Raw genomic sequence first — 23,377 nt, forward strand, 5'->3', positions numbered from 1 at the left:
CCTGTCCCTACCAGAAGCACTGTGCTGGGTAACAGCCCCGTAACAGGTAATAGCACTCTGCCACCTAGGAAGGTACAAGGGTGCAACAAGAACATTACTGTGTTATGCAAATGGGGGGATGTCTCAAAAGAGGAGGGAAGAGAATGGAAAAAAAAAAAAAATCCTCTGACACTCAAAGTCCCACAGTAAGCCCAAGAAAGCAGCAGCTCTGCTGCTGGAATGTGAAGTCTGCTGGGGGAAAAAAAAAAATCAATCAATATAAACCACCAGATTAAAAAAATAAAAAAGAAAAATCATTTGATAATCTCAGTAGATACAAAGGAAGCATTTGATAAAATTCAAAACCCAATTATAATGAAAAATCCCAGTAAAACCAGAAAAATACAAGCTTTTCAATCTAATATATGATTTTTGTCAAAACATAATAATAAGCAGCATTCTCAATAGTAACATGATGACAGTGTTCCCTTTGATCTGGGAATAAAAGCAGAATTTTCATTCTTCCCACTTTCATTCAGCATTGCTCTGGACAATCTAGCCAATTCAGTAAGATATGAAAAAGAAATAAAAGTATAAAGCTTGGAAGGTATGAAATATTATTATCTTTAATCCCAGAAAACATACCTGTTTATGTAGAAAATTCAAAAGAATCTATTAAAAATATTAGAATTAATAAGTGAGTTTATAATCTGCTATAGGCAAGGACAGTATAAAAAACTATATTTCTTTACTCAAGGAACAAAAAGAAAAAAGTTTTTAAAAATTAATAATATATAATATTATTAAACTGTATAGAACATCTAGAACAAATTAGCCACAATGTATAAGACAACTATGTAGAAAACCACAAAATATGATTAAGAGAAATAAAAAAGACCTAAATATATGAAGTACATATACCATGCTCATTTAAAAAGTCAATATTGTAAGTATGTCAATTCTTTAAAAACATACTTAACAATTGGGGTGCCTGGGTGGCTCAGTGGGTTAAAGCCTCTGCCTTCGGCTCAGGTCATGATCCCAGGGTCCTGGGATCGAGCCCTGCATCAGGCTCTCTGCTCTGTGGGGAACCTGCTTCCCCCTCTCTCTCTGCCTGCCTCTCTGACCACTTGTGATCTCTGTCTGTCAAATAAATAAATTTTAAAAATCTTAAAAAAAAATACTTAACAATAGATTGAATATAATCCCAACTAAAATTCCAACAATTATTCTTTTGTCAAACACGACAGATTAATTGTAAAATTTGTTTGAAATAAGGTGTAGTCAAGATTCCTTGAATAAAATCAAAGTGGGAGAACCCATTTTAATAGATACCATAAATAATTAAAGAGTGACCATAGTTAAAATAGTGTTATAATTAGTAAGAAGAAATTAATAGACCAGTTAAAAACAATAGTTGGGGGGCTCCTGGGGGCTCAGTCAGTTAAGCATCTGACTCCGGATTTCCATTCAGGTCATGATCTCAGGGTGGTAGGATCGGGTTCTGCTTCAGGCTCCATACTGGACACAGAGCTTGCTTAAGATTCTCACTCTGCCAGTCCTGCCCTAAAAGAAGGAAGAGTTGGCCCCCAAAATGCAGACATAGATGGAAGTTAAATTTATGATAAAGATGGCATTGAAGAGCAGTGAGCAGAGGTGACTTTTCAGTATGATTCTGTAACAACTGGACATCCAGTTGGAAGGAAAACAGGACTTGACTTCTACTTCAAACCAGTCACAAAAATGAATTTAAAAGGAATGATCTAAATGTAAAGAGGTAAAAATATGATTATAATTAAAATTAGAAACTTTTCCTCATCAAAAACTCCATTAAGAAACTGAAAAAGCAAGTCACAGAGAGAAAAAAAAAAAGGATTTGGAACCTGTAATTGAAAGGAGGCTCTTCATTCAAATACAATTAACTTCTGCAGATTAACAATTTAAAAAATCAACACAATAGAAAAATAGGCAAGACACTTGAACAGGCAATTTACAGACAATAATATCCATTGGCAATTAGACCACATAACAGAACCACATTATTCAAAGGGAAATGTAAACTTTATTCTCATCAGAATGGCTAAATTTAAAGGACTGATTCCACCAAGCACTGATACAGATAAAACAATGGGAACTCTCATACATTACTGCCTGGAGTATAATTAGTATAACTACTTTGGAAAATGTTTAGCACTATCCACTAAAATTGAAAATTTGTATACAACTTAACCGAGCAATTTCATCACTAACAGAAACTCATGTATATGTACAGCAAGAAACATCTAAAAGAATGTTCACAGCAGCACTATTCAAAATTGCCCAAACCCAGAAACAGTCCAAATGTCCATCAACAACCATGGATAAATACTTTGTAGCATCTTTCTACAGAGGAATACTACATAGCCATGAAAATTAATGAACCACAGAAAAACATTAACAAAACTTAGATATGTAAGTTAGGAAAGGAAACCAGACACAAAGGCATGCAAGACTATTACGAATATACATTAAAAAAACAAGCTAAACTAGCATTTTGTATTTAAGGATTCATGATTAAATGTTAAAACTATAATGAAAAGCAAGGAAGTGATTACAAAAGTCATGAAAAAGTTATCCATATGGAACTGGTGGAAGGGAGTAATGTTTGGGCGGTAAAAAACACAAAACAAACAAAGAAACAAAGAAACAAAAACAGGGTTTCCAAGATGCAGAAAATGTTCCACTTCTTGATCTGTGAAGTTACATGGGTTTTTGCTTATAAAATTCACTGTTTTGTGCCCATAACACATAAAAATTCACAATAACATGTTTAAAAATGATGATAGATGAGATCAAGTTCAATGAACATAACAAACATCTATTGAGGATTTACTGTGTTCTGGGGACCACTATAAGTGATTTATTTCCTTTAACCTTCACAATATTCAGAAAACACACTACTTTCCATCACATTTCAAAGGTGAAGAGACTGAGGCCAGAGAGCTTACATAATTGACACACAAAAAAAATCACACAGCTAAAATCACACCTTACAAAATCACACAGCTAAAGAGAACTCGTTTTGGGATCTGGACCCATGAAACAGCATGGGTCCAGAGCCCAAGATCCTAAGTAGTACATTATGCTACTTCTCCAATATAGAAAAAGAGAGATACTCTCTGTATTAGGAGTTAGATTTTTTCCCCCTGTCAGGATTATTGTTTAGTATGATGGTAAACTAACTCTAAAATATTGGTCTTTCATGCACCCAAGATATTTAATCTTTAATTTAGCACTCTATCCTTGTTTCATTTTAAGCTGTGCTAAGGAAGGAAGACAAATCATATTAAGATGACATATTTACTATTCTAATTTATAATCGAGCAATATCATAAATTACGCTGTTCCTGTTGCCCAGCATAGAAATGAACGTATCCAAGAGATTCCTCATGAACCATAAGGGATATTTCTCCCTAAAAGTCCAAAGATTTTCCTCCCCACCCAAAGACTTAACTGAAGAAGTGGTAAACTCTGAAAAAAAAAAAAATGTTTTCTCTGATTATTGGTAATGTCATTTTCCAGGTCAGTCAACCTGGAAATCTCAGTTATTCTTTTTACAGAGATGATATACTGTGGTTATACAGAGACTCTGGAAATGGAAGGAATGGGCTCAAGCCTCACCTTTGCTATTTTCTAGCTATCTGACCTGGGACAATTTACTTAGCTAAAGTCTCCCTCAGTTTTCTCTTGTGCAAAATGAGGATGGTATTAGTATCTACCTCTCAGAGTTGTCTGATGTGGAATTAAATAATATAAATCACTCAGAGTCTAGGGCCAAGTAAATGCCACACAAATGATGATTATTATTACGCCCTGACCCCATTTCTTTCAAAGTCTTACCTGCATCTATTCCTTTTCTCCATTCCCATTGCTACGGCCTCAGGTCTTACCCTCATGCCTTATTCTTTTACTTCTATATTTTCCTAAAAACTATCCTCTTGTCCACATGTCTTCCATCTGGAATCCACTGTGAAGACACCACCAGACTAATATCAAAGAGGAACTTTTTATTCACAGGATTGGCCCTCCCAAAATATTCTTTTTTTTTCCCCCAATTACTTACCAATTAAATTCAAAGTCCTCACTGTGATTATCCGTATTTCCTACAACCTAGCTCCAGCCTTAATTTTCCAGTGCTACCTGTTTTTTTAGTCCAACACAAGAAACTTATTCTGTTGTCAAACTAATTAATTCACCATTCATTGAATGTGAAGTATGTCTCTTCGACTCTAAGCTCAAGCGTGCCATTTCCTTGACTTCTCTATTAACATTTTCCACCTGCACCAAGATCTAGTGCAAATGCAATCATCATGATGAAATCTTGAGTCAATGCAGTCCAGAATTGTATCTTTCTTAAATCTCTTCTAATCCTTTATTTTTTCACATATATGTAATCGTTTCATTATTTCTCAAATTATTTAAAACAGCTTTACTGATTTGATTACCTTAGGCTATTCTCGTGATACCATATTCTAATACCCTATTCTTTATTTATGCCTGTGCCTGTCTTATTTCCTTAAATTGAACATGGAATTTTCTTGAGAGCCATTTTTGTCTTTCCCTCCTACTTGCTCTAGTATAAACCAGCATGGTGCTCCTCATATAGGAGCATGCAATAAATATTTATTGAGTTAAGTGAAGAATCACTACATGTAATCACTAGCTTTATATTTTAGAGACCAAATTTGCAAACTAAAAAGAGAAGCATTGTGTAAGTCCTTCCCTCTCAAAACCAACAGTAGTGTGAGAACACGGTGTGATCCATTCCCTTTAAGGGCAATAATATTTTAAATATTAGTAAGTTTGAAAATATCCCTCAGGTAAAACGTTGTCTGTTTTAAGAAGTTATGTGTAAAAGGACTGGGATCAGTGGATGACTGAAATGGAAAAAAGATGAAGATCATCCAAGAGACAAAAAGGGAAAGTATCAGTGTGGCCACTGTGGTATTATAAAGGATGTCCCTCAATGATGACACACCTGAATATGACAAACAGGAGAATAATTAACTACGTCAAGCTAAACTCCTCATTCCAAACTTCTCTGCACTGCATGAAATGGCAATACTGAAAGGAAAGACCACAGTCACCTCAAATTCAGAGAAGCATAAGATATATACAGTCTCTGCCCTTGGAGAAGCAGCTTTTTTATTTTTACGTTTTCTTGACATAAACAACATTTTTTTAAAGATTTTATTTATTTATTTGAGAGAGGGGCAGAGGAGAAGCAGACTCCCCACTGAGCAAGGAACCCGATGAGGAACTTGATCCCAGAACCCAGGGATCATGGCCTGAGCCCAAGGCAGATTCTTAACCATATGAGCCACCCAGGCCCTCCCCTCAAACAACATTTTTAAAGACAATTTGTTTCAGATTGCTGAATGCCTCTATTAACACTTAATATCTAACAGGGAGAAAATTGGCCTGACTCCATATTGCTTCTCTTTCCCTTGCTGCTATAACCTATAGCTTAGAAACTTCTGCTTAGCCCTGCCACGTAGACATGCTACAGCTATGATTTACAAAAACTACTCTTTACCCAAAACCTACTTCACCCAGGAGATAAGGAAATACAGAAATGATTATGTTATGATTAAGATTTACAAGAATGGCAGGGTGCCTGGAAGGCCTAGTCACTTAAGCGTCCAACTCTTGATTATGGCTTAGGTCATGATCTCAGGGTCATGGGATCAAGTCCTTTGAAAGGCAGGCTCCACGATCTGCAAGCAGTCTGCTTGAAATTCTCTCCCTCCCCTTCTCCTTCTGCCTGCCTCCCAACCCCACTCACACTTTCTCTCTAAAATAAATAAAAATATCTTTAAAAAAAAAAAAAAGATTTACAGGAATGGCATAACCAGATGCCTGTGCACAAAGATGAACTGACCAAGGACAAAGAGGTTACATGACCTTCCATGGATTTCTACAAACATTAGTCACCTTCTGACAACAATCGCATCCCCCTTCCCTCTTTTGCTGATATAAAAGCAACTCAAATTCCATGTTGAGGGAACATGGTTCTCTGGGACAACAGTATACTATCTCTGCAGTTTGCTGGCTTTCTGAATAAAGCCACTTTCGGGGCCCCAACACCTTCCCTTTAGACTTACTGGCCTTTTGTGCAGGAACAGAATCAGCTTGGGCTGGATTACAAATGTTAAGACAATTGTCATTTATTTAGTTAAAATTTAATAATCAATTACTTATTTACTTAAGAATTCATATGTATGATCTGAGGTTTGGGAGCAGTGTTTTCATGCAAATGAAAGAAAGTTAGCTCAACCACAGAATTTCAGTCCTTAACACTCATGTTAAGGGTATAAAGGAAAAAAAAGGCTTTAGAATTACATCAGTCTCAAGCTTTGGTCCCACAAATGACACATTTGAACTTCCTCTGGTATATTTTCCCCATACCAAAAAAAAAAAAAAGATAGTAACACAACTACCTCATCATCTTATTGCTTAGACTACCTGAGATATTGAATGTAAAGTGCATGGGGTAGAGTAAATACTTAATACTGTTTTCTCATCCACATCACTTCAGTCTCCATGAATGGTTTCATAAAGCACTGGATGAGATGATTCCCTCAAGTTAATTGACCGTCATGTCAATTATTTATTTTATATCCATAAGTTTGTCCTCTTTCAAAATAAGCATTTCAGACTCTGTAAGCACTTCACAACTGCCCCCTTCTTTTCTCCACGAACCACACAAACACACTTTCAGCCTAGATATACAGTCAACACACAAAAGGACATATCATGTGTGTTGATTTTATAAACTGTATAGATACATGCTGATTACCTAAATGGTTTGTCTCTTCACTAGAAGTTCCAATTAGTAAAGATCTCTACATTCATAAAGAAGGCTGAACTTCAGTTTCTTTTGGACCAGGTCAATCAACATTATTCACTGAGTACTTTTTTGGTATACTTTACATGACATGACTATGAAGTTATGATGCTTACTAACAAACATACTTGAAATATCAATTTATTATGTACCTGGAATTATGCTATACTTCACATGTATTAACTCACTACAAATGAAGTAGTTCCCAATCTTACAGCCGTTTTAAAGAGACATTCGGTAATTTGTTCAGTCACAAAGCTATTAAGTGATGAATCAGTATTCAAATGGTGGTGGTCTGAACCAGAGTCTGAATTCCTAAACATGTACTAGGCCACCTTTTTTAAGTCATACTGGGAGACAACATAAAAACATCAATGCTGCCATTATTGCTTCCACATTTTTTATAAATTCTACTTTAGAACTGTCCTCCTGATTATCTCATTTCATCAAACAAGGAATCTGAGCATGTCAAAGCCAGGACTCTGATTCTGTTGTCCCTTCCAAACTCTTAAAATAATAACACAATTTAATTTTTTTTTAATGAATGAAAGAAAACTCTTGGAGAACTTCAGAACTCTAATTCTAAACACTTTAAAAAATATATAAACTTAGGTGATTTAGAAACTTTTCTTTCCCAGAATCTACATTTTCATTTCTTCCATCCTAGTTCAAAGCAGTCTAAGTGAGAAATTAGAAAACACCATTTGAAATGAAAGAAATCACATGACAGACGATCCAGCACAAAATAAAGTATTTCAGGATAATGCTTAAACAAAACATAAATACAAAGAAAGTATGAGAATATGTTTAAACTCTTTAAATATTCATCCTCTTAGAGAAGTTATTTAATTTTGTCTATGTTAATAGATAGAGGCAGTATTATCTGAAAAGTCTGTGTTCAAAGCCCAGATTCCTTACTTTGAATAGATATTGAGCAAGGTGTTAAAACTTCCTCTCAGTTTCTTTGATATACAAAATGGGGATAAAAATAATGATCTTAAAATACCTGGGGGAGAATTATAGGCAACATATATAAATTGCCTGATTCACAGTAAGTTTTAATACTTGGCAAATCTTAATTCTTAATTCAATACTCCTTTTTAAATCTCCATATCAGCACTGGCTAATAACACTAATGTTTCCTGTACTCTTCTCAATTTATGATTCAGAGAAAAAAATCTCACTCAAATATAAGTGAGAAGTACTATGCGCAAGTTATATAAGTAGAACAATAGTAAAATCTGTCCTTAGAAATCTTGAATTTATACAACTTAATTCAGACTAGGAAACAGCTCATCAAATTTTTATCTTTTATATACATTTTGCCTCAATATTCACAAATATCAAGAACCATAAATAGAAATGTGTTCTTTTATGACTGCCAAATTCATTCAGCATGACTGCAATTGAGTGGAAAAATAAAAATACATATTACTTACTGTATGTGGCATTTGGCAATTTCAAAATGATTTGCAAACATTCATCCTCGAAATACTCCTACAAAATGCATCTGTGAAAAGAAAAAAAAAAAAAAAATCCAAAAGAGTAAAGCAATTTGCCAAGGTCACAGAAAAACTATTCCAGGCCACACACACTTAGACAATATATACGTTAACATACTGAAATAAGGTTTTGCAAAATACAGATTATGCATCTAGCAAAATATAATGGGCTGGTGAACAGAAATATTTCCAACTATATGCAAATATTCTATACATCAATCAAGGAGGATACTCTTATGAGGTAAGAAGTCTATACACTGGCTTCAGAAATATACGCAAGAAACAGTTTACCCAGAACATGGCAGAACAACATAAAAGCAATTCAAAAATATGAGATATTTATAACTATATTTAGGCCAGAGATTTGAGGTGGTTATTAAAATATTTTAAGCTTTAAAATGTACTTTTGTCTGATATATGAAGATCACTGAGTTAGGAGAGAATTTTGCTTGATTTATCCAGAGAATTGCACCAATTCACTTTGTAATTGCATTTCAATTCTAATTGAAAACCATGCACTGAGAAAAATGCAGGCATGCCACTTGCACACCTTATAAAAATACACAAACTTCCATTTCTTTTTTGTCAGAAAGTCACTTATAAGGAGAAAGTTAGTCAGATTTTATTAATTAATTTGTTTTAGGGGACAGGTGTTGGGAAGAGCACATTAATTTCAAAGCTCAAAATATTTCAACTTAAATGGATTTTGTTCTATTGGGTATAGGGTGCCATAAAAGAGCTGCTCAAAACAAAATAAAACAAAACACACCTAATGAGAACCAAAATAACATTTTACAGTACAATGTGTTATTTCAGACAGATTGAACACACTATGGACAGTACGAATAAAAATCCTCTTAAGTAGCCAGCATCTTTAGTGGAACACGCATTCTCAGGGAGAAGCAGAATCTCTGCTCAGAAAGATTGCGTTTCCAGTGCTAAATAGAAATATCACCTTACTGATGCAGGAGGCATACTTTTGTGTTCACCAAAAACAAATGTAATCAAATCAGAAGTTCAACAAGCAGAACAGGTCTTCTGAGTTGAAAGTCTCATTTATCTTCCTCTAGTGTATGAGAGACAGCAAGATGACACCGGCCCCTACCTCGCCCAAGAATGAGTGACTTTACTAATCCCCAACACAGAGCCTCTCACAGAAGAGGAAACCAGACAGGGTTAGCAATTTATAATCACACGTCGAAGAAAGTGAATTAAGAAATTTTTAAGGAACTGCGCATTTTTAGAAATTTCATTGTTCTAAGTTTAATACCTAGAGCTTAAAAAAGGATACCAACTCATGTCTACCTAGAATTTCAGAAGAATTGTGAAGTTATAACAATTAGTTACCCTGTATTTTCTTCAGATCTTAGCATAGTCACCCTCATAGGCAAGAGAACTTAATACTAATCACATGATTTGCCCAATTTGACACAGCTAATAAGAGGTGATCCCAGGCTTCGTACGAGCTTTTCCTGACACAGATTCTTTTCATGACAGCACCTGCTAATCCCTACAATGCATCCCCAGTAGAGGGTACAAACTGCGATATAATAACCAAATCTGGTTTACTGACATATTTTTGTTTATCCCACACCATGGTTTTAAAACCATTTAAGAATTTTTTAAAGCAGAAGATTTCCCGTAAGAATTCTCATTTCTACCTTCTTTGTAAGGGCAAAGATTTTGTAAGGCTGGGCTCACAGCCTCCAGAGAACAGAGAAACGCTTGCCCTTCCTAGATGTGGCACGCTTTGGACACTTAACCTATTGCCTACTTTTGCAAGCTGCCTTCTACTCCGACATTTGCAAGCTCTGAGTGTTTTGTTCCTGATCCCTATGTGCTAACTACAATCAGATCTCTTTGCTGTGAAACTGGAGAGGAGGAACTTTCCTTAGTTATGGGATAAAAGCTTATTTCATTTGATAAAGCCATTGTTTATAACCACATTTCACTGGATTCTTATAATCAGATATTATTAATTATCTTGTTTTAATGTATATATGTTTTAAAATTCCATAGGTTTGAATTTCCATTTTTTAAATACATATTTGATAATTTTTATTTTTTTAAAGATTTTGTTTACCTGCGAGAGAGAGCAAGAGAGAGCATGACCCAGGAGAGGAGCAGACGGAAAGGGAGAAGCAGACTCAAGCCCAATATGGGGCTTGATTCCAGGACCCTGGGATCATGATCTGAGCTGAAGACAATCAACTGAGCCACCCAATTGCCCCCATATTTGATAATTTTTAAAGCTAAGAGAGAAATTTATAAACCCAACTGATTAATACAAATCAAGGTACTTAATGATCTAGAATAATGATTTTACATTTACCATGAACACATCTTCCAAAGACATACTTCCTAGACTGACCATATACTACTTGATAAGATAATTGTAAAAATAGAGAAAGAAACTTTCAATTTTACTAAATTAAACCAGATTAAGAGAACACAGACCACTGAAGGTAAAGATCCGTAATCCATAAATTCTGGTTGCATCATGGCATATTGCAAATAACTTGAAATGTTGAAATGTTTTGTATAACGCTTAAAATACATAGACCTGGGGGCGCCTGGGTGGTTCAGTCGTCAAGCATCTGCCTTCAGCTCAGGTCATGATCCCAGGGTACTGGGATCCAGCCTGCATTGGGTTCCCTGCTCAACAGGAAGCCTGCTTCTCCCTCTCCCACTCCTCTTGTTTGTGTTTGTGTTCCCTCTCTCACTGTCAAATAAATAAATAAAATCTTTAAAAAAAAAAATACATAGACCTGGAATTCTGGGTAGTTATGGTAAAACCAGCCACCCTAAACTGAAACTCTTCCCACATGCTGCAAAAAATATAGAGCCAACAAAAATGTAAACAAACATACAAATCCTAGGTCTGCAGTATAACTGGAAGTTGGAGAATAATAGAAATGTCAAATTATCTGTGAACAGAAAATTAAACACCGACTTCTAACAGAGCTACCTTACATGCTCCCACCATATGTATTACAGAGATCTAAGGAGTACAGAAAAACTGTGAGGAAAAGAAGAAAGCAAAGGTCTAAAAGTAAGACAATACTTTCAAAAAGTTACTAAACAATGAAAATGTGAAAAAACTACCCAGGCATTTTTACAAAGTTACTGAAACAATGAAAATGTGAAAAAACTATCCAGGCACTTTAAAACATGTACACAGGGAAGCAACGAGAGTATATAAAATTCAAGGTGATGATATTTTGGGTAGGGGGCAAGTAAGGCATTTAAAAATGATGGGAATAGTCAAAAGGACATAGGCCTCAGCTTCAAGAAGTTCTTACCAGTCCTATCTAGGACAACTGGAAAATCAAAATAAATAGTTATCATAAAGAATTAAGATTCATTACAGTAAATATAAATAAAGAAATGAATGAAGTATATAAGGAAGAAGGACAATGTGTAGGCGTTTGAGGGAGTTAGGAGATCACCATTAAGCAAACATTATAGTTAACCGAGTCACTCAACAAAACACTGTGGATCCACACTTACTCATGGGGGGGAGTGGGATGAAGAGCAAGATATTTCCATAGTCTTAAGGCATCCTCTCTCAAATCACTTATTAATTACAGTGAGGGAAATACAAACTTTCAAGGGCGACACTTGGCGAAGACCACCTTATCTAAATGGTCAGAGGCAACGTCATCAATAACGGAGCAAATACACAACACCTGCCTCCACTCCATGAAGGGCCTCACGTGCACTTGAGAAGGACCCATCACTCCCACGGTGCACATGTCTGCCCAAAGGCATAACCTGAATCAATCACTTGGAAATATCAGACAAACCCAAACTGAAGAAAATCTAAAAATATCTTCAAATTCAGTCTTGAAGGACTGAGAAAATGTTCCAGATTAAAGGAAGTTTAAAGGGCATGACAACCAAAGGCACATGTGATCCTAGATGTACTGTTACATAACAGTATTTTGTTGATAATACATTTCTCAATTTTTATAATTCTGTGGTTATATAAGACAATGCCCTTATTCTTAGGAAATACATACTAAAATACTTAAATAAAGAAGCATGATGCCTGTAACTTATTCTCAAATGAATCAGGGGAAAATACAAATATGTGTACATATATATGCACATATATATATATATAATCATGATTATATAACTACATAATGATGCACATGTATATAAACATGTGAATATATGGAAAGTAAGCACAAATAATAAAGGAGCAAAATGTAAATAAATGAATCTGGACACAGTATTTAGGATTCTTAAGTACAATAATTGCAACTTTTCTGTATGTTTGAAACTGTATCAAAATTTAAAATTAGGGGGGCCTACGTGGCTCAATCAGTTGGTTAAGCATCTGCCTTTGCCCAGTGTCCTGGGATCAAACCTCATATCAGGCTCCCTGCTCAGCGGGGAGTCATCTTCTCCCTCCCCCTCTGCCCCTCCCCCACCTTCTCAGACTTTCTCTCTTGCTCTCTCTCTCAAATAAATAAAATAAAATCTCTAAAAAAATTTAAAATTACAGGAAAAATACAGAAGTAAATAAATGGTTTATAGTCACTATGATATTTTGGGATCACAAAAAATAGGCAAACAGATAAATCAATGACATATTTTTAAATCAAGAAAAAAACTAGGAAGTTAAAAAATAAGTAAGTTGTTTGGACAACTAAAATAAAAATCCATTTGTGTATTTTACATATTTTGTATCTATATATAATTTATATATTAAATATGCCTATATTTAAATTAAAATATTGTTTACAATTTCTGTATTTACATATGCATATTAAATATATAAATTACTGGAGAATGCAAATAAATGTGGACTCTAGTTTTGGATTTTTAAATAAATAGTACAGACAATATTATATAAAGCAAATGTAAAATTAAATAATGATATTTTATTCACAAAAAAAGGTACCAGCAGTTAAAGGGAAAAAAATAAAGAAGTGGTTTTTTCCCTTATATAATTGTTTTGCTAAATAAAAAATTATCAAGTTCTGTTTTGATAAGTAGTTTTTTCCCTTATATAATTGTTTTGCTAAATAAAAAATTATCAAGTTCTTTTTTATGAATTTAGAAAAATTCAAAAATAAGATCATCCTTAATTCCTAAAGTAATATATTTCATGTATAACTTTTCTGTCTTTATTTCCAGACTATTCTTTAAAGAATTATACCATATAAACTATTTTATAATTAATACCTTTTTACTTGTGAATTTCCTTCTGTAGCAATACCATTTTTTTATCATTACGATACGAAACAATTTCACTCATTGATACCCCATACATGCCATTATTTATTTTGTATTTTTTCATATGTAAGTTATCAAGTATCTGTTACCAAAAAAAATGAGGAACAAAAACACTGTGGTATCCTTTTGTATATATCTTCTGCTATAGCATGTTTCCTTAGGATAAAATACCCAGAAGGGGGATTGTTAAATCAAAGAGCATGGCGCTGTTAAGACTTGATGTTTTACTATATTAATATGTTAAATAGTAAGTCAGATCATATGACACCCATTAATATACTAATTTTAATTATATTAATAGTATTTGGCATATTTTATTAATACTGATATGCACAATTTTCGTATTTGAACCCCACAATCAGGTTATACTTTATAATCACCACAGCCAGTGGGGGTCATGACATAATATTTGTTGCCTGTTTGAAATCTGATTTGGCCCTAGTTCTTCATATTGTCATGTCTTGACTTGATTTCTATGCATTCTGGGTATTATACATGTTGAGTTGAACTACCTTTTAAGATGTTTTCAAAAGAAGTTACCCAAATATCTGATTTGAAATAAAAAAACTGTCTCTATGGAAAAGAATGGAAACAGAGCAATTTTAGTAAAATAATTATTTATTTTTGGAGGAATTACAGAATTCCTTATTCTCTTACAAAGCAACAGTCAAGTACTTTATAGGACCTAAGGAAGGAAAATAACTAGATGAACATGTGTTACCGTCCTGTAACTGGGACATGCAACAGGATTGTTACATGACTAGTGGGGCAGGGGAAGGCAGGAAACACTACAGATTCTTCGGAATAATCCAGGCAGCGATCCCAGGTCTCATTTCTAATTATGGCAACAATGTGTTCCAATGCCTGCATGCTACCATTTTATTTGCACTAGCCATTACCATTGACATCTTATTACACAGATATTACCCTTTTTTTTAAGTGTCATTTTCTTTCATTTTTTTTTTAAGATTTTATTTATTTGACACAGAGACAGACAGTGAGAGAGGGAACGAGAGTGGGAGAGGGAGAAGCACGCTTCCCGCCAAGCAGGGAGCCTGTTGCGGAACTCAATCCCAGGATCCCGGCATCATGACCTGAGCTGAAGGCAGATGCTTAAGGACTGAGCCACCCTGGCGCCCTTAAATGTCATTCTAATTGATGGTTCTCAGTGACGTTCTACCTCCTTCAGCCACCTTTTTTCCTATACTCACTCTGAATTCCTGCAGAGCCCCTACAGATTTAGCAACTTTCTAGTCTGGAGATTCCATATTTTGTATTCTTTAATTCTGGAGATTAATACGAATTTCATTCAGTATAAGCACCCGCTCAACCCTCTGAAGTCTTCGCTGGTCCGCCCTGACAAGGCACTGAACCAGGGATAATCACAAGTTATAACTCCTTTCACACATCATGTAAGACAAAAACAAAGCTTCACTAACATGAAGATATACAAACTCTTATTTCCACTCATATTTAAATCTTGTCACTGTGTCAGTGAATAAAATTAGATTAAGTCAAAGTGATTTACTTCTCTCAAAATCATGTTGTTTTTACTCCCATTTGTTTTGCTCTTTTGAAGTGGATGAAATCAACTATCTTTTTATTGATTCCTCTATTTTCCTAGATACCAAAGCAAGCTGATTAATCTATAACTTCTAAAGTCATCACTAGTATGTTCTGGTCCTCTCCCTCTCCCTCACTCCCCATCTCTTTCTCCCTCTCCCTCTCTTGCTCATTCCCTGCCCCCAACATTTTCATGTGGCCTTCAAGAACCTTAAACTAAATCCCTTGCACCATTTCTATTGTAAATATGACTTGATAAAAATCCTATGATAATTTCAATCATGAAAAGCATGACAAATCAGAAACTTCCGGATACTGTACATTACTTAAACATAATTCTTCTGAAGACCATTGGACAACTTATATGAGTGCGTAATTTCATGTCCAGTCTGTACTCTATGGCTGAATGCATAGGTACCGCTTTGACCAAGCTCCTGGACACCTCTGACCTTTGATTTTCGACAGTGTGTTCTACATTATAGACAGCATTTACACTGCGGCATTCTCTAACTGAAAACTGTTTATGTATCCCTCTTCTCTACTTGCTCAGCTTGGGAGAAGTCAAGATCCGTTTCCCAAGGCAAGTGGGCTCTCAGTCAATTCTTTTGTTCCCTTCTTTTTCTTTTCTTTTTTTTTTTTTTTTTTGTCATTTTGTTGTTGTTGTTGTTGCTGTTGTTGTTACTGTTGTTATCATTGTTGTTGAATATTGAAGGAACTGGCAAAGTGCCTTTTCCAAATATTTACCAGCCTCTCCATGCAAAGAGCTTTAAATACTTCCCCCTTCCTCAACTGCTTCTGTCTACCTGGAGATGAGAAAATGTTGGCTCCTTTATCCCGAGATGAAAGTTGTAACAGGTTTGCTTAGCTCACTCCACCCCACTCTCCACCAACACACACTAAAGCATGCCATATTTTAGACCATCACTTCATTATTTTCTAGTCTGCAGAATTTTTACCTTTTCCTTTATATATTCCTCTTTTGACCCATTTCACCTGCATAAAGTTATTCTAATCTAATTAAAGATACAGGCAAAGACGGATATTAGGAGAATTTCATTACGTAAATCCTTAAAAGTACCTGGAGTGCCTAACAATTAGAGATCAAATACGTAAGTTGTGATTTGTGCAGCTAATAGAATGCTATGCAGTCACAAAACTCATGTCTCAAATAGTACTTATTTATATAAAGAAATCTTAATTTTATTTATTTATTTATTTATTTTTAATTTTTTATTTGACAGAGAGAGAGAGAGAGGTCACAAGTAGGCAGAGAGGGAGGGGGAAGCAGGCTCCCTGCTGAGCAGAGAGCCCGATGCGGGGCTCGATCCCAGGACCCTGGGATCATGACCCGAGCCGAAAGCAGAGGCTCTAACCCACTGAGCCACCCGGGGCATCCTTAAATATATTTAAAACAATGTACTTTTCTAAAGTAATATGGATAAGGTAGCAACTGTATTACAAATATATATTTATATTTACATATATGTATATAAAATTCAGAAAGATTGAAGGACTATACAGAAAAATGTTAACAGTTATCTGTGAATGATATAAAAATGTAAGAAGTATTCATTCTTTTTTTATTCTTTTCTTAATTTTGCAAATCTTCTACAAAAATATGTATCATGTTATAATTCAAAGAGAAAGAAAGAATACTAGTTTATAAAAGCTCAGTGGAAAGAAAAGCAACAAAGTACATATGTAAGAACCAAATGCACAGCTATAAATCAGACAAAACTAGCACTAAAGAGAGACTAGCACAGAAAAAATTGGGGCATTATAAGATGAAATTGTCAAAAAAACTAACAAAATGTGATTTTTTTTTAATGTGATGGGGCTAGACCTGACAGTTGCCTTCCCAATATCTATGCTCTCCTTCCTCCGTTGCTATGTGCACTTTTTTTTTTTTAAAGATTTATTTAGAGAGAGAGACTGGGGGTGGTGGGTGGGGGTTGGCTAGAGGGAGAAGGAGAGCGAAATCTCAAGCAGACTCCTGCTGAGCACAGAGCCTGAGGTGGAATTTGATGACCTGAGACAAAATCAAGAGCTGGACATTTAACTGACTGAGCCACCCAGGCTCCCCAGCTATATGCACTTTTACACTCTTTGGCCTTTGCCTATCTGAAATGTAGATATAATACTTAAGAATTCTGGCACCTGTTTTGAGTATATGAATCTTAAGTTGGCTACAAGGATCCAAGCCCTTTGGTGACATGATAGAACCCTCTTGTCACACTTGGGCTACCAATATCAAGACTTCATATTTTGTGAGGAAAAAATAAATCACTAATTTCTTTATGCTACTCTGGGTATACACTGAACATAATTTCTAAGTGATACATATTATTTAAGAATCTGCATGTAAGAGGGGCTCCTGGGTGGCTCAGTGGGTTAAGCCTCTGCCTTCGGCTCAGGTCATGATCCCGGGGTCCTGCGATCGAGCCCTGCATAGGGCTCTCTGTTCAGCAGGGAGCCTGCTTCCCCCTCTCTCTCTGCCTGCCTTTCTGCCTCCTTGTGATCTCTCTCTCTCTGTCAAATAAATAAATAAAATCTTTAAAAAAGAATTTGCAGGGGCACCTGGGTGGCTCAGTGGGTTAAGCCTCTGCCTTCGGCTCAGGTCATGATCCCAGCGTCCTGGGATCGAGCCCCATATCGGGCTCTCTGCTCGCTCAGCGGGAAGCCTGCTTCTCTCTCTCCCACTCCCCCTGCTTGTATTCCCTCTCTCGCTGTGTCTCTCTCTGTCAAATAAATAAAAATCTTTAAAAAAAAAAAAAAAAGAATTTGCAGGTAAGAATAAGGAAAATGTTTCTCTGTGATGGATTTAATGATTATTTAATCAGCCTATATATTATCAAATTTTAGGGTTCATATGCCAAAGCATACTTAAAATGAAGAAAAATTTAAAGGAATTCAGAGAAGAAAAATGGAAAGAATTAACATTTAGGAAATTAGGATACTTTAAGAATGACTCAAATAGAGAAATTTATATTTCATAAAAGGAAATATTTATTATTTTATCTTGAATTGTATGAAGGCTTTTACAATTAAAATCCAAAAAATGAAATAGCACTAAAAGTAGCAGAAGGGAGGAGCTTAGGTGGCTCAGTCAGTTAAGCATCTGCCTTCAAATGAGATCTCACCATCCCAGGGTTCTGGGATCAAGCCCCGAGACGTGCTCCCTGCTCAGTGGGGATCCTGCTTCTCCCTCTCCTTCTGCCTCTCCCAGCCCCACTCATGCTCTCTCTCTCTCTCAAATAATTTTTTTAAAAAATCGATAAAAGTAGAAGGGATTATATTATGCATTAAAAATGAATTTCCAGAAGCTAAAAATTACTTAGATACTACTATTTAAAGCAAAAACTCTTTTAAACATCTTTTAAGATTTTATTTATTAATTCATGAGACAGAGAGAGAGAGAGAGAGAAGCAGAGGCAGAGGGAGAAGCAGGTTCCATGCAGAGCAGGGAGCCCAATGCGAGACTCTATCCCAGGACCCGGGAATAACCACCTGAGCCGTAGGTATTCATTTAACCAACTGAGCCATGCAAGCATCCTAAACATCTTCAAGTCTAAATTTAGGAATGACGTCTTTCAAATCATGAAATCCAATTAGAAATATGGTGTGAATATATGATAAACTGTAGGTAGAGACTGTTAGTTTTTTTGGTATGTTTATGGCCAATATTTGTGTTTTCTTCATGTTTTTAAGCCATTGTTTAAACATACTACAGTTGTATTAATTTTTTGAGAATACGTTAGTATTTATCAAAAATGCACCCATTACTCCACTACACCATTCCAACACATGGTGTGGCAGTTTGTATTTTCCAAAGATGGTCACAACAGCTCCCATCCAGCATGCTCTTCTGCTATGTGACCCAGACATCCCACCCATCATGAGATGAAGCTATTCCTTTACTTCCTGGAATCGGAGCAGACCCCAAGACTCCTCTGACCAAGAGGATATGGTAGAAGCAATACTGTACCATTTTCATGAGTAGCCCTTCACTGGCCTAGTGTCTTGTTTTCTGCCTCTTGGAGCCCTCAGCTCTCCCATGTTGGTGAGCATTCAAACATCAGACATGACTAAAGAAGACATATTGGACATCCAGTTCATCAGTCTTTCGAGCACTCCACCCCCAGCTACCACCTGGTGGCAACTACATGAGAGACCCTAACTGGGGATCTCCCAGCTGAGCTCAGTCAACCCATACAACTATGAGAGATTATAAATAAATTGCTGTTTGAAGCCAGTAACTTTTGAGATAATTTCTTGCATAGCAGTAAAATAACCAGAAAAAAATGCAATCATCCTAGAATCTAAAATCTGGAAGTATAATGAATTAATCTAATGTCCTTTATTTATCTGAAATTATATATATAAACATATACTGAGCAGAATGTGAATTGTTTGTATGGTAATCTATTTTTCTATCTCTGTCTCTACCTCTACCTATGCAAATTATCCTATTTCCAATTAAAATTATTTCCAGTGGTTTTTCTGGCTACACACACACACACACACACACACACACACACAGAGTGTATAGTGTATGGGGGGGCCCTTCAGCTTATAAAATAGACTATATAAGGAGAACCCTGAGTGCTCTTCCTATATAAAGAACTGACAATGTGGAAAGCAGTGTAAATTTGTTTTCTGTTTTTCCCAAAAGCAGAACTGAGACCAGTGAGACCAATGGGAAAAGTTATAAGGAATCATGTTTGAGCTCAGCCAAGGAAAAGCTCTCTTACTATGAGGAATGCCGAAACAGAATGGGCTGCCTGAAGAAAGGGCCTAAGAGTTCAAGTAAAAGTTAAATGTCCATACACCAGATACATGGAAAGGACTTCAAGCACTGGCTAGTTGCTGAAATTAAATGGTTTTTTTGTTTGTTTTTTTAAATTGCTAGAAGAGTCTTTTTTTTATTTTGAGTCTTTTTTTTTTTTTAAGATTTTTATTTATTTATTTGACAGGCAGAGATCACAAGTAGGCAGAGAGGCAGACAGAGAGAGGGAAGCAGACTCCTTGCCGAGCAGAGAGCCCGATGCGGGACTCGATCCTAGGACCCTGAGATCATGACCTGAGCCGAAGGCAGCGGGTTAACCCACTGAGCCACCCAGGTGCCCCAATTAAATGGTTTTTGAACAGCCCCTTGAATCCATGATTTTGATAAACTTGTGGTGATTACTTTGGAATACATTACACTAATATTTTTATATCCCCATCATATTCCAGAAAAAGATACCAGGAATGTCACAAAGACTCATTCAATAAAGCATTGTTAAATTCATAACCCTTTCTCCACTGAATCAATATTTAACAATTTCTCAAGACATTTATTGAATGACTAGCAATGTTATGGACTTTGGTGGGCCTCAGGGGAACAATGAGAACTATGACGCCTCCAATGTGAGAAAGCATATAATTTAAAATGGGAGACAGATGGGGACACAATTAACTACAATAACAGTGTAAGTTAGCAACAGCAAAAGGAACAAAGTGCTGTGGGAACAGAAAAAAAGAATACAATGATTCTGGCTTAAAGACTTGGGAAAATTCCTTAAAAAAAGACATATCATTTGAATTGATTTGTGCTGTGTGGAGGTAAGTAATTCAAGGCTGAAAAGCAGTGTGCACGAAGAAAACTGCCCTGGACATCTCTGACCTATCCAGGTAACGGAGAAGTAATCCAGAGAGTCCTGAATAGGTTTGGAAGGGTTAAGAGAGGAAATATGAAGCTACAAATGTCATTTGGGATAGATTTCTATGAATGATCTTGAATGATACACTAAAGAATCTGAGATTTAACCCGTGGTGCTTTCAAAGGTTTTTACACCAAGGAATGATATGTTCAGAATTAGAGAAATCCTGCTATTGGCAACATGGAGTGTGCAAAGGATTACATGATGCGGGGGTGCCTGGGTTTAGACTAGGTACAAACTTGACTGAGAGCGGGCGGGGTGACAGGATCACTCCTTGAGATCCCTCTCAATCTTAAACTCTGTGACTTCTGTCCCTTGCAAAGGAAAGGAGTTCCAGACAAATTCTTATAAATGACCAAGGTGGCAGAACTCTCAGGCCACTGTGGTGAAAATCTAAAAGACACCACCATTTCAAATACCCATTGCTTTTGACAAGAAGTCCTACAATCTTTGACTTGCTGACAACGGAATTGGAAAAGGAAAAAAATCACAAGGAAGACATTAACATAGCAGAGTAGAAAGGCATTTTCAACTATCCTACTGGGAAAGCCAGATAAAAATTGGAGTGACCTAAATCCTTTTCAGCCTGCATCATTTTCCAAAGTAGCATCTACTACTCTGGAAGGCTCAAGGGACCTATCTGTACATGTGCAGTCTAATTAAATGCATGTAGTAAGGACTTAATTGTGGAGGACATTTTGCTAAGTACAGCACAAAAAGAACTGTGTTGGACTGCCTTTTTGCATTTCATAATCTACAAAAGACTGACAGATGTAGATATAAGTCTACAACTTAGGAAGATAGAAGAAAAGTTTCATTAAACTATAGGAACAGGCAAAAATACATGTAATTCCACTGAATGCTTCACAAGCATCCATATGCAGGACAACTCCTTGATTAGTTCCATTTCAAAGGAAAGCAGAGCTAAGGGTCAGAGAATAAACACCAGGGACCGGATCTCACTCCTGAGACTTGCTGTAAGAAAAAAGAAAAGCTCGGTCCTACTCAGCTTTAACAGCACTAAAAGCCACGGTCAGTGAAGCAGGAGAAACAGGCCAACCACGACACAGCATCAGGTCTGGGGTACTAGCTCCTTTCCTTTTCTATCCTTGCTTCCTTCTCACTGATGTTGGCGTTGGGCCATTCCAATAAGCTCATGTGGCCTTAAAGAGGGAGAGCTATAGATGTCTAAGAGTAAAACAGTAAGAATTCATAAAATATCTAATAAATAGAAAGCGTGAAACTGGATTGAGAAAGGAACATGTGAAAAAGTTAGAAATTGGAGTGCAATGTGAATTTTTTCCCCTGAAAAATAAAATATATGGTGTGTGACATCAGAATTCTTAAGTCCTCTGGATGACTTGCTTGATGGCAATCAGCCAAGCATAGCATCAGATCGCAGTTCTAGAAATAAAGAAACTCACTGTCCTTCAAGCCCCTGCACAATGAACAAATGAGGTGCATAACTTCCTAGAAAATACAGCCATGAATAACATGCTATGAACACAATTGCTGAAAAACAGAGAAGAAAAAGTAAAATTTCTACAAAATACCAATATGTAGTAACATACTCAAATGATAAGTTAATAATGTTAATACAGAAAGATGATAATTATATTTGTTTATGGTATGAGGCCCCTTTCTTGTTGGAACACATGGCCTTATAAAAATATGTAGCTCTATTTTGCTGATGTTGTTCAACTCTGAATAATAATCCTCAGAAGCGGGAAAGAGAAAATCAACTTTTTAATAGTATGAGACCTCAGTAAGGCAGAAACTTGACAAGAAGCAAGAAGAGCAGATGCACAGAAAAAGGGATTTTGCCTAGGGGATCCCCAGGGTTTTAGAATTGCAAAAGCACTCAGCAATTGCATGCAGTGAACATGAGCCCATTGCTGAAAACTCATTTGTAAGTATGTGCCCTTTAATGAAATTTTGGAAGCACCTGATCTTGCATTTACATGTTGTCTTAAAATAAATGGATCCAAAAACCACTGGCCATATTTATTAATTGATTACGTACACTGACTGCTTAAGAAGGAATCATTTTGTGCACCAATCAAGGGTACTTCTGTATTAAAATGTGATAATTTATTGGCCCACAATTGTCTATACCAACTTATTGTGAGATATGCCCTTTGGCTAATTAAAAGTATATAAGATTTATGGAATTACAATGAAATACAGATGCATATAATACATTTTGATTAAAATCACATAATTTTTTCATGGCAAGTAAGTACATATGTAATATGTACATACAATAAATATAATATATATATGAATAAAAAGATGGACAGAAAATAACTTCAGTTAAAAGTGACTAAATGTGTGAGTTTTAGGGTGTGTTATTATGGAGAAGAGTGACAAGGTGCTAGGGTACATGAAAATTTTTAAGGCTAGTGAAAAACTAAAACTACTGAGTTAAACCTGATTAAGATAGTTATACTGAAAATAAGGTTTGAAGTAATTAAGTTTAAAGAAGCTGGATAAGAATT

Source organism: Martes martes (assembly GCF_963455335.1).
Source record: "Martes martes genome assembly, chromosome: 3".
NCBI classification, from domain to species: Eukaryota; Metazoa; Chordata; class Mammalia; order Carnivora; family Mustelidae; genus Martes; species Martes martes.